The following is a 15,990-nucleotide window of genomic DNA, read 5'->3' as shown; positions in this document are numbered from 1 at the left end:
AACAAACTTATCAACTAGAAACAGAAAAATTTATCCTCGGAGCATTCCGGAGTTCCACACAAACTGAAAGCAAAAGGACTGTTATCACTTGAATCTGAGAGACGAGGGTGTGGAGGAAGCTACCGCAGCGACGCTCATTCAAGCCGCCAGGGAGTGCGCCCGTGGTGAGTCAGCCCATATACTTGGGAACCGCGAGCCGCCGCGAGCCCGCGAGCCGCCGCGAACCCCCGCGAACCGCCACCGCGAGCTGCCCCGAGCCCCCGTGAACCGCCACCGTGAGCGGCCGCCACGAGCCGCCGCGCGCGCGCCCGGTCCGGTTGAGCACCGCTGACGTTCCCAGCGGCCCGCACACTGCGAGTGGGGGTCGCCGGCCACCGGCGCCCGGAGCGCGCCATTCGCGCGCGTGCCTTGGGCATTCCACGCGCCCAGGGCGCCCTACTGGCCCGCACACCCAGGGGGCTCCATTATCCTGCGCCTGGTGCGGTCCAGCCGCCAGCGGCGGGGCGATCGGGAAAGGCTTGGGAGATTCTCTCCGTGGGCGGGGCACCTCACCCAGCCATTCAAGCTAACAATCAAGCGTTGGGGGAGGGGTGCGCGCAGGCAGCCTAAAATACCTTCGGAAACACAGCTGCGACCCAATCACTGAAATTAGCTTAACCCATAAAATCTGCGCACCCTCGGTTCTAATTGATAAGATCTCTCTCAGTTCAGCGATCCAAGACAAGAGGCGTGATATTTTTTAGTGCCTCTCGCTAAAGGGGCGGGGGCAACTTCTGATTGATAGAGCCTCCATATTCAGGGATAAACGCTAACAAGAAGGACCTGGCAGATAATAAGGTCTATACTACACTAGTCGTAAGCAGAGACTAGTGCCTCTTCTTCCCTGCAAAAACAGGCTACAAAGTGTGGAAAGCCTGGGTTGAGAGGTCCAACTAAATGATAGGCGCTGAACAGTCACCTTGACAACAATTGACTCCCACCCCCACCTGATTACACTGGAGGCCCTGACTCTCAGAGCCTTTCCCAAAGCCTTGCACTGAGTGGGGATAGAGTGGGGATTTCCCAGCTCTTTGAGCCTCTTACTCCCCAGGCAGAAGCAGTTGCAGCCTTATAGCTGGATCACCAGGCTGCTAATTCAGAAAGGGGGGACTAGGAGAGAGAATCCAGGAAAGCAAACTCTCTCATCGTTGGACCCTGCAAACGCCAACAAGCCTTTACTTCCAGCAAGACTAAAGCCAATTATATGACATTGTCATAGAATCCCATCAACTGCAAATCCCTACCTAAGAGTGACACAGGGGCAGAGCCTGGGGTACAGAGTCACCGACTAGGAAGAGGGAGAGAAAAGAAAAAGGAAGAAGTTAACCTCTCAAAATCAAGAAAAACCCACAGACTTTACAACTTGATCCACTAATTTTTTCTTTTTTGTTGTTGTTGTTGCTTGTTTCTTCTATCTTTTTGCCTTTATTTCCTCCACCTCGGTCCTTCTATTCTCTGCCCATCTTATGCTTCCCCTTTCTTGAACTACACTACCTATGAGTGTTGCATTTTATTTTTCTTCTTCATCCTCACTCTCCCTTAAGGTTATACTCCAAAACACTTAACTCTCACTCTCTCCTCTTTTGTTTATTTTTTTGTCTTGCTTTATTTTGTTTTTTTCTCCTCCTATTTTATTTCTTCCTTCGTTTTTCTCTTTTTCTTATTTTTTCCTTTCTATTCGTTTTTTCTTTTCTCATTTTACTTTCCTCCCATATAATCCTCAATCACGAACAAATTAGTTAATTTGGGACTCAAGGCTTTTTTTTGGTTTTATTTCTCTTTTTTGCTTTTGTTTTTATTTTTTTTTCTCTTGTTTGTTTATTTTTGTGGCATTTTGGGTCCTCCCAACCCAAGGTCTCCATTGTATTTAGTCTTCGCTCCACTTAATACAACAGATTTTTACTTATTATTTTTATTTTTTCTTCTTTATTATTCTTTTTTGGTCCTTTTTTCTGATTCCCTCTTATCCCTCTCATTATATCTCTTAGTTGACCATCACTTACAAGCAAATCATCTTATGCTTGTCTAAGATTTTATTCCTTTTTTTTTTTTTTTTGCATTTAGTAGGTCCCTACTCCCTTTTTTTTCCCCTTGAACTCTTCACCCCAAATCAGGCCCTCCATTATAGGCACGATATTTCCCTGAGGAGGGGAGAGGAGGAAAAGAGAAGAGAGAAAAAAGGGGGAAATAATAAATTATTACTGTTTTTTTTGTGGGGTGTTTTACCCTTTTTTTTTTCTTTTTACTCTTTATTAATTCTAATTAGTGCTATCAATAAGACCACCCTCAGATGCCGATAAGAAAGAGGAAATCGAATATTATGGATACAAAAGAAAGAGAGGTAACACAAATAGATGTGGAAAAATCTATGGAGAAAAGACTTAACATATTGGAAGCCTTGGAGCTAAATGACAGAGAATTTAAACTAGAAATCTTAAAAATACTCAGAGATATACAAGAAAACACAGAAAGGCAATATAGGGAGATCAGAAAACAACTCAATGAACACAAAGAATATATTACCAAGGAAATTGAAACTATAAAAACAAATCAAACAGAAATGAAAAACTCAATTCATGAGCTGAAAAACGAGGTAACAAGCTTAGCTAACAGAACAGCCCAGATTGAAGATAGGATTAGTGAAATAGAAGACAAACAACTTGAGGCACAACAGAGAGAAGAAGAAAGAGACTCAAGAGTAATAAAAAATGAGAAAGCCCTACAGGAATTGTCTGACTCCATCAGAAAGAATAACATAAGAATAATAGGTATATCAGAGGGAGAAGAGAAAGAAAATGGAATGGAGAATATACTCAAACAAATAATAGACGAGAACTTCCCAAGCCTGTGGAAGGAACTAAAGCCTCAAATTCAAGAAGCAAACAGAACACCAAGTTTTCTAAACCCCAACAAACCCACTCCAAGGCACATCATAATAAAGATGACACAAACCAATGACAAAGAAAAAATTCTCAAGGCAGCCAGGGAAAAGAAGAGTACAACATATAAAGGAAGGCCTATTAGATTATCATCAGATTTCTCAGCAGAAACTCTACAAGCTAGAAGAGAGTGGACCCCAATATTTAAAGCCCTGAAAGAGAGGAACTTTCAGCCAATAATACTATACCCATCAAAGCTATCCTTCAAGTATGAAGGAGATATAAAAACATTCACAAATACAGAAAAGATGAGAGAATTTATCAACAGAAAGCCCCCACTCCAGGAAATACTAAGGGGGGTTTTCCAACCAGATTCAAAGAACAAAAGAAAACAACACCACAAGTAACAGCTGCACCAAGAACACAATAAAACCAAACTTAAACTGTGACAACAAAGGAAAAAAAGGGGGCAGAGGATGGAGATTAACAGTAGCAAAGGATGATGAAGTGCAGAAATACTTATAAGATAGGGTACTACAATGAATATGGTAGGTACCCTTTTCATTACTTAATGGTAACCACCCTTAAAAAAACCACCACAAAAACACTTGACTTAAAAAAGGTAGCAACAGAGGAAAGAAGTATGGAACACAAACAAACAAAAACAAATGATAGAAAAACAAAAGAGAAGAATCAAACTAGATACAAAACTAACAGAAAGCAATTTATAAAATGGCAGTAGGGAACCCACAAGTGTCAATAATTACACTAAATGTAAATGGATTAAACTTACCAATAAAAAGACACAGAGTAGCAGAATGGATTAAAAAAGAAAATCCAACTATATGCTGCCTACGAGAAACACATCTAAGCAACAAGGATAAAAACAAATTCAAAGTGAAAGGCTGGAAAACAATACTCCAAGCAAACAACACCCAAAAAAAAGCAGGTGTAGCAATACTCATATCTAATAATGCTGACTACAAGACAGAAAAAGTACTCAGAGACAAAAATGGTCATTTCATAATGATTAAGGGGAAGTTGAATCAAGAAGACATAACAATCCTTAATATATATGCACCAAACCAAGGAGCACCAAAATATATAAGACAGCTACTTATTGACCATAAAACAAAAACTAACAAAAATACAATCATACTTGGAGACCTCAATACACCGCTGACGGCTCTAGATCGGTCATCCAAACAGAGAATCAATAAAGATATAGTGGCCTTAAACGAAATACTAGAACACCTGGATATGATAGACATCTACAGGACACTTCATCCCAAAGCGACAGAGTATACATTTTTCTCTAGTGTACATGGAACATTCTCAAGAATTGACCATATGTTGGGCCACAAAGACAATATCAGCAAATTTAGAAAAATTGAAATTGTACCAAGCATATTTTCTGATCATAAAGCCTTGAAACTAGAATTCAACTGCAAAAAAGAGGGGGAAAAACCCACAAAAATGTGGAAACTAAACAACATACTTCTAAAAAATGAATGGGTCAAAGAAGAAATAAGTGCAGAAATCAAAAGATATATACAGACAAATGAAAATGAAAATACGACATATCAGAATCTCTGGGATGCAGCAAAAGCAGTAATAAGAGGAAAGTTCATATCACTTCAGGCCTATATGAACAAACAAGAGAGAGCCGAAGTAAACCACTTAACTTCACACCTTAAGGAACTAGAAAAAGAAGAACAAAGACAACCCAAAACCAGCCGAAGAAAGGAGATAATAAAAATCAGAGCAGAAATAAATGAAATAGAGAACAGAAAAACTATAGAAAAAATCAATAAAACAAGGAGCTGGTTCTTTGAAAAGATCAACAAAATTGACAAACCCTTGGCAAGACTCACCAAGGAAAAAAGACACAGGACTCAAATAAATAAAATCCAAAATGAAAGAGGAGAGATCACCACAGACATCATAGAAATACAAAGAATTATTGTAGAATACTATGAAAAATTATATGCCACCAAATACAACAACCTAGAAGAAATGGATAAATTCCTAGAACAATACAACCTTCCTAGACTGAGTCATGAAGAAGCAGAAAGCCTAAACAGACCAATCAGCAGGGAGGAAATAGAAAAAACTATTAAAAATCTCCCCAAAAATAAAAGTCCAGGCCCAGACGGTTATACTAGTGAATTCTATCAAACATTCAAAGAAGACTTGGTTCCTATTCTACTCAAAGTCTTCCAAAAAATTGAAGAAGAAGCAATACTTCCAAACACATTTTATGAGGCCAACATAACCCTCATACCAAAACCTGGCAAGGATGGCACAAAGAAAGAAAACTACAGACCAATATCTCTAATGAATACAGATGCTAAAATACTAAACAAAATACTGGCAAACCGAATACAACAACATATTAAAAAAATAATACATCATGATCAAGTGGGATTCATCCCAGAATCTCAAGGATGGTTCAACATACGCAAAACGGTTAACTTAATACACCATATCAACAAAACAAAGAACAAAAACCACATGATCTTATCAATAGATGCAGAAAAGGCTTTTGATAAAATACAACACAATTTTATGTTTAAGACTCTCAACAAAATGGGTATAGAAGGAAAATATCTCAACATGATAAAGGCCATATATGATAAACCATCAGCCAACATTCTATTAAACGGCATAAAACTGAGGACTTTCTACCTTAAATCAGGAACAAGACAGGGTTGTCCACTCTCTCCACTCTTATTCAACGTGGTGCTAGAAGTTCTGGCCAGAGCAATCAGACAAGACAAAGAAATAAAAGGCATCCATATCGGAAAAGAAGAAGTAAAGCTATCACTTTTTGCTGATGATATGATCCTATACATCGAAAACCCGAAGGACTCCACAAAAAGATTATTAGAAACAATAAACCAATACAGTAAGGTCGCAGGATACAAAATTAACATACAAAAGTCCATAGCCTTTCTATATGCCAACAATGAAATATTAGAAAACGAACTCAAAAAAATAATCCCCTTCACGATTGCAACAAAAAAAATAAAATACCTAGGAATAAACATAACAAAGAACGTAAAGGACCTATATAATGAAAATTACAAAGCATTGTTAAGGGAAATCGAAAAAGATACAATGAGATGGAAAAATATTCCTTGTTCTTGGATAGGAAGAATAAATATAATCAAAATGGCCATATTACCCAAAGCAATATACAAATTTAATGCAATTCCCATCAAAATCCCTATGAGATTTTTTAAAGAAATGGAACAAAAAATCATCAGATTTATATGGAACTATAAAAAACCCCGAATAGCCAAAACAATCCTAAGGAAAAAGAATGAAGCTGGGGGCATTACAATACCTGACTTTAAACTATATTATAGGGCCACGATAATCAAAACAGCATGGTATTGGCAGAAAAATAGACACTCAGACCAATGGAACAGAATAGAAAGCCCAGAAATAAAACCACATATATATGGTCAAATAATCTTTGATAAAGGGGCCAACAACACACAATGGAGAAAAGAAAGCCTCTTCAACAAATGGTGTTGGGAAAACTGGAAAGCCACATGCAAAAGAATGAAACTCGACTACAGCCTGTCCCCGTGTACTAAAATTAATTCAAAATGGATCAAAGACCTAAATATAAGACCTGAAACAATAACGTACATAGAAGAAGACATAGGTACTAAAATCATGGACCTGGGATTTAAAGAACATTTTATGAACTTGACTCCAATGGCAAGAGAAGTGAAGGCAAAGATAAATGAATGGGACTACATCAGAATTAAAAGTTTTTGCTCAGCAAGAGAAACTGATATCAAAATAAACAGACAGCCAACTATATGGGAACTGATATTTTCAAACGACAGCTCAGATAAGGGCCTAATATCCAAAATTTACAAAGAACTCATAAAACTCAACAACAAACAAACAAGCAATCCAATAAAAAAATGGGAAGAGGACATGAACAGACACTTCTCCCAGGAAGAGATACAAATGGCCAACAGATATATGAAAAGATGCTCAGCTTCATTAGTTATTAGAGAAATGCAAATCAAAACTACAATGAGATACCACCTCACCCCTGTTAGATTAGCTATTATCAACAAGACGGGTAATAGCAAATGTTGGAGAGGCTGTGGAGAAAAAGGAACCCTCATTCACTGTTGGTGGGACTATAAAGTAGTACAACCATTATGGAGGAAAGTATGGTGGTTCCTCAAAAAACTGCAAATAGAACTACCTTATGACCCAGCAATCCCTCTACTGGGTATATACCCCAAAACCTCAGAAACATTGATACGTGAAGACACATGTAGCCCCATGTTCATTGCAGCACTGTTCACAGTGGCCAAGACATGGAAACAACCAAAAAGCCCTTCAATAGAAGACTGGATAAAGAAGATGTGGCACATATACACTATGGAATACTACTCAGCCATAAGAAATGATGACATCAGATCATTTACAGCAAAATGGTGGGATCTTGATAACATTATAAGGAGTGAAATAAGCAAATCAGAAAAAAACAAGAACTACATGATTCCATACATTGGTGGAACATAAAAATGGGACTAAGAGACATGGACAAGAGTGTGGTGGTTACCAAGGGTGGGGGGGGAGGGAGGACATGGGAGGGAGGGAGGGAGAGAGTTAGGGGGAGGGGGAGGGGCACAGAGAAAACTAGATAGAGGGTGACGGAGGACAATCTGACTTTGGGCGAGGGGTTTGCAACATAATTTGATGACAAAATAACCTAGACATGTTTTCTTTGAATATATGTACCCTGATTTATTAATGTCATCCCATTACCATTAATAAAAATTTATTAAAAAAAAAAAAAAAAAAAAAAACAGATGCCCTTCAGGTAACCTTCTCGGCATTACTCTGAAGCAGGGAGACTTCTATTTCTTCCACATCTAACCTGGGATGAAAGAAAGTTAATTAGCATCAAGGCCTTTGAGATCCCACTGGACTGCACAGAATACTAGATCTGTTCTAGAACTGGTTAAATAGTCCGGTAACAAGATTCTTGTTTTGGGAGTGCTTGTACATGAAGCAAACAGATGGGACAAAACCCAAAAAGATGCAAATTATATTCAAAATAGAAAGACACCTTTTCTCAGCAAAAGTCACTCTCAGGTTCATAACACCATGTATCAGGCCAGGGAAGGAAGTATAAAATGGATCAGGATTAAGACAGTCTCCAAGAACTGTTTTTTTTAGACTAAATTTATCCTTCCATAATGGGCCCTTTATATAACAGGATGGTATACATATCTGACTCCCTGGCTAAACACTGAAAAGAAATGGGTTTTACAGCAGAAGCTTGTGAACAATAGGTTGGCCTGCTAATGGAGGTAGGCCTGCAATAACCTAACCACTTGCTTCTGTGAAAATTCTAACCTTACATGAAGGTGGGCAGTGAACTAGGTTTGTAGTTTTGCTTAGCAGGAAGGACCTGGAAGAAATGGTTCAATGTCCTATAATGGTGTACTAAGTCCTCCAACTGGCATGAGCATGCTCTCCTGGGGACCTCTGCTTTGCTATTTCCATGAAAGACAGAATAAAATGTCTTAGTTTAAGAGCACAAAGCACAGGTGAGTGACCCAGAACTTGGCCGTGCCACAAGCAGGCACTTTAAGTGCACAGAATAACAAATCCAGGCAGGACTCTTAGACTCAGTTAAGTAATACCAATCCTGAAGGGTTTTCTTTGTCAGATAGGAACTAAATGACCCCCACTCCTAGCCTGCTTCTTCTTTTTGTATTTAGAAGACTATTGTCTTAGTGGCAAAATTGTACTTTAGTTTCTTTGGTTTGGAATTCCCTTTCCTGGGTTCTCTGTTCTTGAAGGATATTTTAACCTTCAAGGTCCAGTACAAATAGCTGCTATGAGCTCAAGGGCCCAGCACAGTGTCTTACTCAATTTTGCATTGTGATGCCTCCCTTCTACAGACCATGTATAGGACCTGCCTCCAGCTCATCCCTAAGTCTCAGCGCCAGCCTCCCCTGACCCACAGAACTGTCATTATACATCATGGACTCTGGTGTACTTCGTAAGTGCATGTTTTAGTGATTGCTTCATTTGTACATGTTTCTCCCACAGTTAGTTCTGGTTCTGCTCATTACATTTTCAGAACAGAGCATATTACCTAGTATATATTTTGCTTTAAAAACAAGCAAACAAACAAATATTTGTTGACTACTGAACTAATACTTTTGAAATCAAACTGACTTCAGTCTCAGGTCTTCAATCAAATTTCGTATTGAGCCAACTGTATTATAACCATACCTGAATGAATAATCCTAGATTATTAATGGGAACTCAGGTGAACTAAAGGATTTATATTTGCTGTGGTGGACCTTGATAGGTGTAACTTCATTGGAGCTAGTATGCTAAAGAGAAGAAAACCTAAATAATTTAATGGTGGTATGAATGTCAAATTTATGGGCACCTTTCTCCTTTGGGGGCTTCTATGCCATCAAAATATGTTTCACAGGGCTTTTTTGACTGAAGTTGCCGAGGAATTTCAGGTGCAATTTTGGAGTAGAAGGGAGATAGTTTCTGTGTTTTCCAGCCACAGCAATGACCACTTAACAGTCAGTGTGTGGTGTGGAGAAAGGCAAAGACTTTGATATCCATATATTATTTAGTCCAGTGGTTCTGGTTTTAAAAATGTTTTATTTCAGTAAAAGTTTAATAACCTTGCTTTAACTCCAGGTGATGCTGATAACCACGCTCTGAGCATTTTCTGCTGGGTACAACTGTGTGTGAACCTTAGGGCATCCATAGAGCTGAGAAGGATTCTGAGAGGACTCCCCACCTCCTCTTGTCCTTCAGTACCTGGCTCTCTAAGTTGAGGTTGTTTACAGATGGAGAACTATCAGGATCTTTTTACTTTTTTTTTCTCTTATGATGATGAGCTATTTTACTGGGAAGAAGGATCATAAATTTAGCTTTTGCTGTTTTTTTTTTTTAAAAAAATTAAGCCTTCAATCATTCATCTGGTAATGTTCATGTTATAGGGAACAAAACATCAGTGGTGTTTCTGGCTCTCAGATGCATCTATTTTTTTTATTACACAATTTTTGTAGCAATTTTAGGGTTAGATTTGATGAACCTACATCAACACATTGTTATTCACCAAAGTCCATAGTTTGCTTACATTAGGGGTCACATTCTAGGTACAAAGCAGTTTCACACCCTAGAAATCCTCTATGCTGCACCTATTTACCACCTAAGTAAGCTCTGTAAACCACTGATCTTTTTACCGTCACCATAGTTTCGTGTTTTCCAGAATGCCACATGGTTACAATACAGTATGTTACCCTTTCAGACTGACTTCTTTTACTATTTTCTAATTCCAGGGTAATTTCAATGGGAAGAGAGTTAAGGGGATGGAAGAAGAGTTGGATACATATGACACATTTGCCATTTAAAACTATTATTTTACCCTCTCTTCCTCTTTTCTGTCTATCAAATAACTACAATTTATTTTTAGTTTTTGAACGTTAGAAATTATTATATTCTTTGGTATCCCTGTACTTCTGATTCTCAGGAGCCTCCTGTTTATTAGTAAAATTTAAAAAATTTAAAATTTACTTCAACTAGTTAGGTGGGAAATAATAAATTTAATGAGAAAATATTTATTACTATCCCAATTTTATCAATATTGAAATCAAAATTGGTTCATTTGGATTTAAAGTAATAATATATTAAAATTAATTTATAAACTCAAATTGCTAATAACAGTTATCAATAATTACTTTCAAATGAACAAATTAAGGCACCACTTTGCTGGAAATATTATTTATTATCTGTTTCCTTTATTAGAAAATAAAAAGATATAATTAATGATGAACTACAAAAGTGAATTACGAAAGCACAGAAGTTCACAGACAACTATAGAACTGTAGGATTAAAAATCCCCAAATTCTGTTTTTTTCATCACAAATCTCAGTGATTACAGCCAAGGCTGAAACATTGCCAGACCTTACAAAACAGTAAAGTGAATGAAATGTGTTTTTATCCTCATTTAATACTGTTGTGAATTCCCTCCTATTTTTCTTGTCTCCCAGGCAAAAAGATGAGATGTGCTTTGTTCTGTGACAGAAATCAACTCTTTTTAGATGGTGGAAACTAAGGGATGTTATGGGTAATGTCCTGGCGGGTCTTGAGTAATCACAACAGAGCGGGATATTGAGTCATGATCAGGGAAGCTTTCAGAACCTCAACAGCCGAAGTTCATCAATCATTCTTTTCTGGCACAATCATGAGTGTGACTCATCTCGTGTTGACATGGTGTCCGTGCCTCTGAGGCTTCTGTAAGAGAGAATCCCTAGTCACTAGCTTGTTGAGGTGGAAAGGCTACATGGCAGAGACACAGTCACCTGGTTCTTTCCTTGTATTTGGTGCCCATATCAGAACATAGGAATGAGCCAGGCAGCCACTCCAAGGGACACCACTTCTCCATGGAGGAAAGGGGTCTTCTAAAGATGATCACTTCTGTTCATAGGTTATATTTGGAAAGTGCTCTATCATTCCCTCAGCATATCACATTTGAAACACTGGGATATATGTTGGAGACCAGAGAAAAAAAATAAATGACAGTCAAATCACTGATAGCCTTTACAGATACAGGACACAGAAAGGAAGTCTTTGGCCATCCAAAACATAGTAGATAGAGATTAGAGAAATATGGCCCCGAGAACCAGTCAATGGAATTGTATGGGCCTTCCTCTGATGTTACTTGAGAGGCTCCTGGGGTTCTTCTGTTCCTGGGAGTCTTGGATAAAGACAAATAAAAGATAAGATTTGCTACTTCACTCTGGAAAATGAAGAAATCCTAGCCCAAGCCATCTGAGTGAAAGCATTTCTGCTGATGGGAAGGATGGTGATAAGAATGAGTACTTTCTGAGCGCTTACTAAAACATTACTCCAGGACCTGCACCAATGCTGTCTTTGCAATGACCCTGTGAGGTAGTACTATTGTCTCAGTTTTAACCCTGACATTGAGCAGAAAGAAAATTTCTAGCTGCTTTTATATTCAGCACATATGCTCAGGTCTCAGGAGAAATAAACAGTGGAAGAGCATATTTCCAGATCTCATTTACCCGTTCTGAAAAGGACTCTGGCTTCAGGATTTGTGGGTCTGAAGAATCAGTTTTGCATTCTAAGTTCACCCCGGAATACTCAGTATTTACTCTATTAAGATATAAAAAAATGTTAGGGGCATTTTTCCTGATCACATTCACTACCCGGAGTTCACAAAACCATTCTCTTTCCCCTGTCTTGGTGGAGTCATGGGGAAGCTGTAAGAAGCAATCTCCCCTTGTATGGATATATCAGTTATGCCTAATGGGAAGCCAGACCTCTCCCATTGCTTGGCCTGAACAAAGAGCCCCCTTGTTGGCATCTCATTTTGGAGTGTCAGTAGAGATGTTTCTTGGGAAAGATTAATGAAACATACAAATCTCTACAAAATTGACAAAAAAAATTGAGAAGACAAAAATTATCAATATCAGGAATAAAACAGGGGATATCACTACAGTCCCTGCAGATATCAAAAGGATAATAAAGGATTATTACGAACAGTTCTGCACACATACCGGCAAATTTGATATTTTAAATAAAATAATACAGTTCCTCAAAAAATTTCACAAACACTCTAACCTACTGAATATAAAAAGATAGTTTGAATAGCCCTGAACATATTAAGAAAATTGAATTTTCCATTAAAAAAAATTGCCAAAAGAGAAATCTCCAGGACGAGATGGTTTCACTGGAAAGTCTTACCAAAATTTTTAAGAAATTGACACCAATACCACACCATCTCTTCCAGAGAGTAGAATAGGAAGGAACACTCCCCAGTTTATTTTACAAAGTTACTATTACCCAGAAACCAAAATTAAGGATAGCACTAGAGAGAAAACCACAGATAAATATCCCTCAAGAATATAGACACCAACAAAATATTAGCAAACAGAATTCAGCAAAATATATTTAAAAATTATGCCCTAGGGCCCTGGCCAGTTGGCTTAATTGTAGAGCATCAGCCCAGTGTGGAGATGTCCCAGGTTCTATTCCCAGTCAGGGCACACAGGAGAAGCGGCCATCTGCTTCTCCACCTCTCTCCCTCCCCCTCCCACTTCTCTCTCTCTTCTCCTCCTGCAACCATGGCTCTGTTGATTCAAGCTCATTGCTCCATTGCTGAGGTTGGCTCTGTGGAACCTACACCTTGGGCTAAAAATAGCCTGGTTGCAAGCATGGCCCCAGATGAGGTTGCTGGTTGGATCCATTTGGGGCATATAGAGGAGTCTGTGTCTTTATCTCCCCTCCTCTTCCTAGGAAAAGAAGAAAAAAAAGATTATATCCTAGGACCCAGTGGGGTTTATTCCAGGAATATAAAGCCATTCAATATATTTTTAAAAATCAGTCGGTATAATCTACTATTTTACATGGCCAAAGATTATACAATTATATCACTTGATGCAGAAAAAGCATTTGACAATATTCAAAACTCCTTCATTATAAAAATTCTCCAAAAAAATTGGAATTGAGGGGAACTTTCTTCATTCGATAAAAAACCTATTCTCAAAATGACTAAATTATAGAAATGGAGACTAGATTAGTGATTGCCAAGGGTAAAGTGAGGGCAGGGCAGGAGGGAAATAGATTTGACATAAAAGGGCAAATGGACAATCCTGGAGGGGTGGAAATGTTCTGCATTTTGGCTATAAATTTCTATGTCCTGGTTATAATATTGTACTATAGTTTTGCAATATGTTATTATTGGGGCAATCAGGTAATCTGTACATGGGTTTTCTTTTATTTTTTATATCTGTATGCAAATCTATAATTATATCAAAATAAAAAAGTACATAAAAAAAGTCAACTGATAATGTAGGTCAATAAACCGTACCATGTTTCACAGCTCTGGAATGAAGTTAGAAGAGTAGTTTTGTTGCAGGTGTAGGCATTCTTGTGTTTACCAAGATAGTCCAGAGGACACCCCAGAGTAATTTTCAGACAGATGTTATTGAGCTTATGCCTGAGCACAGGGAGGCACACAAAGGAAAGGACAGACCTCCCAGCTGGCTGGGGGCTGGCTTTGCTTGGCTGCTGTTATAAGCTGGGGATAGAGCAGGCTTGCCCTAAAAGATGGGCTTTATGAAGAAGATGGGCTGATAGATTTCCCCATGTCAGGGTAGAGAAAGCAAGCAGTTAGATGAGAACTAAAATTCTGCTTTTTTTTTTTTTGAACAGGGAGTAAAGGGATGATGACATTCTTGCAGTTACCTTATCCTTTTGGCCACCTGGTATTTTTCCATCCTCAGGTCCAAGTCCCTATACTATCTCAATTAAGGGAGGAGTTGACTTTCTGATATTTCTAAAATCTTTCTTTTGTTGTAAAAAATATAAAAAAATTTTACTATTTTAACTGTTTTATTTAAACTGTTTAGGAAGATAATCCAATTTAAAAAATGGGCAAAAGAAATAGACACTTCTCCAAAGAGGACATACAGATGGCCAATAAACATATAAAAATATACTCAACATCACTCATCATTAGAGGAATGCAAATTAAAACCAAAATAAGATCACCTCACACCTGTCAGAATGGCACTGATCAACAAAACAACACAGAATTAAGTGCTGGTGAGGATGTGGAGAAAAGGGAACCCTTCTGCACTGCTGGTGGGAATGCAGACTGGTGCAGACACTATGGAAAACAGTATGAAGATTCCTCAAAAAAATTAAAAATCGAACTGCCTTTTGACCCAGCTATTCCACTTTTAGGAATATACCCCAAGAACACTATAGCACTGTTTGAAAAGGAGAAATGTACCCCATGTTTATGGCAGCATTGTTCACAATGATGAAGATCTGGAAACAGCCCAGTGTCTGTCAGTGGACGAGTGGATTAAAAAGCTGTGGTACATATATACTATGGAATACTATGGGGCCATGAAAAAGAAGGAAATGTTACCTTTTGCAACAACATGGATTGACCTGGAAACTATTATGTTAAGTGAAATAAGCCAGGCAGAAAAAGGAAAATATGACCTCACTCATTTAAGGAATCCAATGAACAATGTGAACTGAGGAACGGAATTGAGACAGAGGAGAGATCAAAGGGATCAGAAGAAAAGAGAACAGAAGGAAAGGGGATGATAGGATGGGATAAAGCTGAAGGGAAGGGGAGAGGGTGCTATGGGGGGGCAAAGGAGATGTTGAGGGGAATACGGGGGAGGGGGGCAACACTAGAATCTATGTAAACACAATAAATTAAAATCAACATAAAAATATCTAGTTCAGTGGCATTAAATTCATTCACATTATTATGCAACCATCACCAAAATCCATCATCCAAACTTCATCATTTCAACCTGAAACTTCATACCCATTACACAATAACTCTCCATTCCCCAAAATATGAGCGGCTTCAAGAATTTTCATGTCATCCTGTACAAGGGTCATGCCAATCTCTGGATTGTTCCAATTTTAGCATGTGTGCCGTGTGGTGCTGAAGTGCCAACCTTTCTTTTAGTTGTCTATTTTTGTCACCTGTACATGATAGTACCTAGGTGGTAACAAAAAGACATCATTCCTAGCAGCCCTAGGATTTGCATAACATACTTTGGTTAGCAAAGTCAGTTGTTTGAGCTGTCTTTTGCCTTGAGACAATTTCACAGATAGTTTGAAGATTATGTTTGTAAGTAAATTTATTCAATTTGGAAACATCCACTTCTCCTCTCCTCTTTTCTTGTGTCTGCTCTGTGAAACATGTCATTGGAAAACCAGGATGCTCATTTTACTTACCCTTAAGTTTTGTGTGCCTGTGGATAATATGGACCCAAAGAAATTCTGAGGGAAATTTTTTCGTCAATAATTTGAAAAATCAGCTATTATAATAAATTATTTTTGCCAATTTTTATTTCTTCTAAAAAATACAAAGCATTTTAAACCTTCTGTTTTTAAAACTTTCCTTTATGCATAATTCTCTTCTAAAGTACCTTATATTGTGAAAATATTCAGTAGAATGTGTTCTATTTAATTTTCCCAATTAAGTTTG

At 38.2% G+C, this 15,990-nt stretch overlaps 1 pseudogene; it reads right to left on the bottom strand.

The window, feature by feature from the left end:
• Positions 1 to 15,344: 15,344 nt before the first annotated feature.
• On the bottom strand, positions 15,345 to 15,442 carry LOC136313773 (U6 spliceosomal RNA; annotated as a pseudogene).
• Positions 15,443 to 15,990: the final 548 nt, after the last annotated feature.

Source organism: Saccopteryx bilineata, chromosome 9 (genome assembly GCF_036850765.1).
Source record: "Saccopteryx bilineata isolate mSacBil1 chromosome 9, mSacBil1_pri_phased_curated, whole genome shotgun sequence".
Classification (NCBI taxonomy): domain Eukaryota; kingdom Metazoa; phylum Chordata; class Mammalia; order Chiroptera; family Emballonuridae; genus Saccopteryx; species Saccopteryx bilineata.
This window is presented reverse-complemented; position numbering and strand designations above follow the sequence as displayed.